General features: G+C 36.1%; 1 non-coding gene across 1 annotated transcript; it reads right to left on the bottom strand.

Moving 5' to 3' along the window:
• Positions 1–4002: 4002 nt before the first annotated feature.
• LOC148760413 (small nucleolar RNA R71) lies at positions 4003–4109 on the bottom strand. The gene has a single exon (XR_016023293.1). It is a non-coding gene; the product is annotated as a small nucleolar RNA R71 (small nucleolar RNA).
• Between the last annotated feature and the right edge of the window lie 2879 nt (positions 4110–6988).

A 6988-nucleotide genomic window follows, 5' to 3' on the forward strand; every position in this document is an offset into this window, starting at 1 on the left:
GGTAAATCGCTTATTAGTCGGTTTGAAATGGGAGAAAGAAAGCTCTTAAGACCAGAGTTGGTCCATGATGCTGAACGAGGTGTTCAAGTAATTCAAGAAAGAATGCTAACAACTCAAAGTTGCCAGAAGTCTTACGTTAATAATAAGCAAAAGCCTTTGAGTTCGAAGTTGGTGATTATGTGTTTTTGAAAGTCTTGCCTACCAAGGGAGTGAGAAGATTTGGAAAGAAAGGAAAATTGAGCTCTAGATACATTAGACCCTTTGAGGTGTTCAAGCGAATTGGAGCAGATGTTTATGATTTGGCGTTACCTCCCAATTTGTTCGATGTTCGTCCGATCTTCCATGTATCCATGCTTAAAAAGTATGTTCGTGATCCTTCGCATGTAATACAATATGATAAAGTTTAGTCACAAGACGGACTTAATTATAAGGAGCAACCCATAGCCATATTGGATCAACAAGTAAAATGGCTTTGCTCCAAGGATATTGCTACGGTGAAAGTATTATGGCAAAGACTTTCGGTTGAAGAAGCCACATGGGAACTTGAAAAGAAAATGAGAGAGAAATATCCCTATCTATTTAAGGTTTAATATATTTGTATGTTGAAATGTGGCATATGATTTGAAATTTGGGGAAGAATTTCTTTTAAGAAAGGGAGAATGTAAGACCCCTGATTTTTAATGTTAACTATGTATGATGCAGGACAAGTTTATAAGTTGATGTGAACTTCGATGTACATGTTTATGAATTTGAGGAATGCCTATGTCCATAGAGAGATTCTGATCATGAAAAGTATGAGTATACAAAACCTCAATTGATGTTTTACATACACTTGGCACATGAATGATATAGTGCATTTGTTTGGCTTTAAGATGAGTATGATATGTGCACCTGAGCATTTGTCTCATTGGTTGGTGCATAATCTCCCTACCTAAAAAGCAAGGTTCGAATCCCCCCTCCCTCAATTATAAAAAAAAAAGATGAGTATGATATGTATGCAAGTAATGCTATGTTTAAGTGATATGTTATGCGACATATATCATGAATGAGAAATTGGTGTGCATGATGAACCTGTGTGTTGATTTTAAGTGAAATATGAATGATTGGAGGTTGTGGAGAAGATTTAGAATGAGTTTAAACTTCAAAGAGATCAATTTGTACGAATTTGGACCTAAAAAGTCGATCTTAGTGCATAGAGGATCAATCTTGTGAAGTAAAGAGCAAAAGAGGTAAGTACACTAGCCTGGGATTGACTTTAGAGCCCTTGTAGTCAATCTTAGGTAGGGAAATGGGAGGAAGGGTGAGCAATTTGTTCTAGGATTGACTACAAAGCTCCCATAGTGGATCTTAGGTTGCCATATTAGCCAAATTTAGGCTTAAAAGCCCCAAAACTCGATTATTCATCACTTTCTCTCTACACCTTTATTTTCCACCCATTTTCTCTCAGCTCTTGCATCTTTCAAACCCACTAGATTTCGTTAATAAACCAAGGATTTTGAGTGTTGGAACTAAGAGTTTTTACCTCATAAAGGCTTGGTAGATGATTTTCACTTTCTCTCTTTAAAAATCCAAACCTTAGCTTCCAAGAATAATTTTTAAAGCTATGTAGAGTGGATTGGAGTGGATTGAAGCTTGGGAAACACTTCTAAAGTTAAGATTAAGCATTTTATTGATTGATTTCTAATTTGAACGGTTGATAACTTAGATTTAATTTGATTAAGCTTTGAAGGAAAATTACCCTCTTAAGTTAACTAGAGATATGGGGTAAATAATTGTGCAATCTAGCCTCTAAGGTATGGGTTTAGCTCATTATTGAAAGATTTGAGCTAATATGTTAGATTGCTAAGAATTTACTTAATTTTAGAAAAGTTGGCATTTTTTGAAAGCCATGATTTAACTAGTTTTGTGATGTTTTGATATGCTTAAGGGAAGATTGAGCAATTTGGGCTTATTGATGAGCTAAAATACAGTTAGAGGACAAGAATCAATGTTTAGTTGTGGAGTACCTCCAATTTGTCACTATGAGTGGGTTAATTAAATGCATGTGATGCATAATGCATGGAAAATGCATTGAACTGGTACTATATTATGAATGTAGGCCTAGTTGAACATGCCTAGGCTAGAGAACTATGTATGTACATATGTGAATGTGATTGCCTAGATGGGTGTGCCTAGGCTAGAATATTGTTAACGTACATCTTGGTATATGTGTTTGTTTGTGTGTGCATGCGGGGATGGTGGTAAATAGGGGCTAGGGTTTATCCCACCTACAGTGCTGTGATATGGCTTGTTAGGAGATTACTCAGGGTGATGTCGTTGGTGGGAGATTGCTTTGGGTGATGCCGACTGTCGGGAGGTTACTCCGGTCGATGATGTGATACTTACCATTGGGAGATTACCTTGGGTGATGTTGACGTAAGGAGATTACTCCGGTCGATGATGTGATGCTCCCCCTATTGCCTTGACATGTGCATGACTTTTATTTTGCCAGTTGCAGCAGCACTGGGCATGATTTATTTTTTCGTCGGTTGGCCATTGTGCGTGATTTGACTATGTGCATGGAAGGACCACTCGCTGATATGATGTGATGTGAATTGATTTATATACGACGTGTGATAGCCTTAGAAAGGCTCAATTAAACATGATATGAATCAGTATGATACTTCGACAGCTAAAGTGTGCCATGGAAAATGGTGTACTTGACTTTGAATTGGCTTCAAAAGTAATCCTAATGAGGTGTGATGATTTTTGCAAATGTTAAGGATGATGATATACCCTCATATTAGAGACTCAAGGATAATGATATGTTTTCTATTCAAAGATGTTTGCTAGTTTTTGTAGACACACTAAGAGTGCAATATTTATTATGTGTCCAATATATGTATATAAATTTGATTTTGTGTACCACTCAATGAGTACTATAGTGCTCATCCATTTTGTACCATGTGTAGATGAATTGGCCACTGGACAAGATGTGGCAAGGGTTGTTTATTGACAGATCAGTTTTAGCATTCGGTAGGTCCCTTATTTTGGTCACTTTACTGAGTCAAGTCCACATTAGCTTCCGCACTCTAAATTTTAAGTTTAGAAAGAAATGTATTTGGATATTGTAGGCACTGAGTGCCATGTTATATTGTGTACTATGGGTTGTTATGTGTGAACTCACCTTGAATGGTCAACGTATGACCTCACGATAACTATATGAACTTGTGTGGAAGGGATATTGTGTATTATGTTGAAGTTGAACCTTAGTTTTGAATATTTGGTAATGAAATCCCTTGTTTATGAGTTATTTGATTTTTGAATCCTAAGGCTTGCTCGGGTCTCATAGGCTTTCCCTACCATGCTCGTGCTCAGATCACAAACCCCCAGGTTTGGGTCCTGACATTTTTGGTGCCGTTGCTAGGGAATTGGGCCAAATTTTCTTTGTTAATATTAATACCAAGCAATCTTAGTTTACATTCAGACTTTCTTTTTGTTTATTGTTAGGCACTTTTGGTCATTGTATGTGAAGAGCTAAAAATTTAGAAATAGTTCCTTTTGATCTCGAAATTTAAAAGACTTTTCAAAAACTAAAAGGGAAAATTTATAAGCTTCTTCTCACGTCGAAACAATGTCTGATCAACAAGAAGAAATAAGTCTTTGCGAGAACATGCTATGCTTCTTATTCAAGGCAGTCATTCGAGCATCCGTAGACCTACCATCCAAACCAATAATTTTGAGATTAAACCTACAATCATTCAGATGATTTAGACTTTAGTTCATTTTGGGGGATAGTCGAATGATTATCCTAATGCACACATTGTGAATTTCTTAGAGATTTATGATATTTTCAAAAATAATGGCATTATTGATGATGCCATTAGGTTGAGGCTTTTGCTTTTTCCACTGAGATATAAGGCAAAGAGTTGGTTAAATTCACTTCTATCTGGTTCAATTAATGGTTGTGATGATTTAGCTAAGAAATTCTTGGCAAAATATTTTCCACCTGTTAAGACAGTAAAGTTGTGTAATGATATCACTTCTTTTATGCAACTTGATTTTGAAACCTTGTATGAGGCCTGGGACAGGTATAAGGATTTATTAAGGAGATGTCCTCACCATAGGTTACTTAAATGGCTGCAAGTTTAGACTTTTTATAAGTTAAGATTTATCTAATAAGCACTCGATCATGAAAGTATTGAAGTTTTGTTTTTGGAAATATGGTTACTAATGGTTACCGGATTTGAATCATCCGTGATGTTAAACATATATGAATAAATAAAGAGCATTTGATCCTTATGTATTGTGAAATGCGTAAATGGAATTTATATGGGAGAATGAAAAATGAAATAAAGATTGGTTGACAAATTAGACCCATAATCAATGGTGGAATAGATGCTTGAATATTGGAAGGTTTTATAAAGGAGCAAGGTAGAAGAGTTGTGGATGGTTAAGTAAACATGCATAATTGATGATTTAAGGATGATTTGATTGAGGTGTGACCAGAATTAATAGCTTATTTGAATTCTCTTCATAAGATGAAGGATGATATTACTTTGATTTAACAAGAGTAGTACACATAACTATATACTATGACATTGTCGAGTTTTCTATAAGATTGGAAGTCGATATGATGCATAAACCAAGATTCTATGTTAAGAATGCCCGACGAAAGTGATGTAGCAAAACTGTAGAATTTTGATTATTCACTCTATGTCGATTTGAATTCGAGGACGAATTCATTTTAAGTATGGGAGACTGTAGTACCCCGTATTTTGATACGGTGGCTAATAAAGTTTATGGATACCATTTGAGGTTGATTACTGAGTTAAAAGGGTAATTCAAAAGTGAACCTGTGAAATCTTGATCTCCATAGACACATAACTAGAAGTAGACGCGATAATGCGGACTAGGGATAATTTTGTAATTTCTCTTGGTAAGCTCTTACGAGTGGGCTTTTTTTTTGTGCTATTAAGGTCTAAATAGGCCTAAGGAATGAATAAATGATGTTTATGTTGGTAAATAAATGAAGAAGATAAAAATAATGATAATTTCCATGGTAGGGGTAAAATGGTCATTTTGCAACTCGAGTCTAAATTTTTAAGTTTCGTGAACCCGAGTACCTTTAGACTATTATGGACTTTGTTTCGGTGTCAAAAGAGCAAAAAGGTTGCATAAAGGATGGGAGGAAGACAAAACCACCATGTTAAGGGCATTTTGGTAATTTTGGTGGAAATTTCGATTAACTTAAAGTATAAATATTTGAGCTCCAGCAGCTTCTCCTTCTTCTTCTTCCTCCCCTTTCACGTTCCTTTTATCCTTCATAGAAGCTTGCTTTGCAACTTCCATAACTTTCTCTCTCTAGCTCCAATTTTCATGCTTTTGTGCACTTTTTCATAAAACCTTTGTGCTCTTTCACTCTCCCACCTTAAAACCCTCAAAAGTCTTTGTTCAGCATTTTCTCTCACTAGCTGAAGTTTTAGAGAGAGAAAAAGAGACTTGCCATAGTAGCTTGGAAGGTTTTGAAAAGGAATTCAACTATAAAAAACCACCAAGGTGTGTAATGAATTAAGTTAAATTTTCAAGTTGTTGATAATGGTTGATGATTAGAGTGGTGAGTTAATCTATTGTTGAGATTGTTATTCCTTTTTAAGGTGACTAGAGTGGTGAAATAAATAGCCACTTAATGGTGATTGAAAGCTAGTTAGGAATAACTAGCTGAACTTGAGTTAAGAAATAGCTTTTAGAATATTATTAATACCAATTTGGGTTGGTTGTGATGTTGTGTGTGTATAGGTTCCAACAAGGCCTCACCTGCCCATTTGAACCATTAGTGGAGGTGAGAGTCGATTGGAGGTTCAACAATATTGGTGAGTGAACTTGCATTTCAAAATGGTTTTGGGAATGTGAATGTATTTGCACAAGACCTTTGAATGATTTTATCCAATTTTTTTTTCATAAAACGGGTGCCTTGGGAGCAAGCCCTTGATAAATTGTTTCTATGTTGTGACATGTGGCTGTTATGGATTCTTGTACTACTACATTGTGTTGGTATATATATATGTTATGCATTGATGGTGGATATTGTGTGATAATGATAATCGTGCGTGTGCACGATGTGGTGGGATGCATATGCCAATGATGACAGTGGTGAGGGAGTTGGATGATGAGAGTGCCCGTGTGCATGATGTGGGGGGATGCACACGATGGCATTGACTGTGCACGATGTGGGGGGATGCACACGATAACTCCGGCTATGTGCACAATGTGGGGGGATGTACATGAGTCGGATGAGATGATGATGGTTTTGGTGTTTATCTATGTATATATGTGTATATATGTTTATGGAATAAAAGCTCATAAATATGGTATATGATTGTAATGCATGTGAAAATTTGGCATGTTGAAATTGGCATGATGAATCTTGAGAATTTCCCATTTTCTTGCAAATTGATTTTTATTGCAACACCAAATGGATTTTTAGTGCAAAAGTGGTCCTTTTTACACTTAGGTGCCCTGGTTCTTGCTGCAGTATTCTCGCTGCAGCGAGAAACATTCTGTTTTGGCAGCAAACAACTCGTTACAGCGAGAATAAATCTCGCTGCAGTGAGAAACTCTCAGGTTCTGATGCAGTTTTTTCACTTTGATGAAGATTTTGACCATATTGTTTTCCGAACTGGGAAAAGTGGTAAACATCAAAGTCATATCCTTGTCTCTTAGCTTTCTAATGGTCCAAAAATCAGGTCAATTGAAATTCTGTAACGGGAGATATGATAGAAAAACTGAAACACATTCAAACTGACACTGTTTCTCCCTGTAGCAAGAAACTCTCTATTTTGGTTACCTGAATCTCGCTGCAGCGAGAAACTTGCTGCCATGCCTGCTACCTTGCTTGATTTTGACATATTTTTCATGCATTTAGCTTCATGGATTGATCTTGGGTTTTTGTAACACTATGAGGTTATTAATCAAAGTTTGAAATGAGGGGTTTTTAGTAAGAAACTAA

This window comes from Theobroma cacao, chromosome 10, assembly GCF_053813885.1.
Source record: "Theobroma cacao isolate CCN51 chromosome 10, ASM5381388v1, whole genome shotgun sequence".
Classification (NCBI taxonomy): Eukaryota; Viridiplantae; Streptophyta; class Magnoliopsida; order Malvales; family Malvaceae; genus Theobroma; species Theobroma cacao.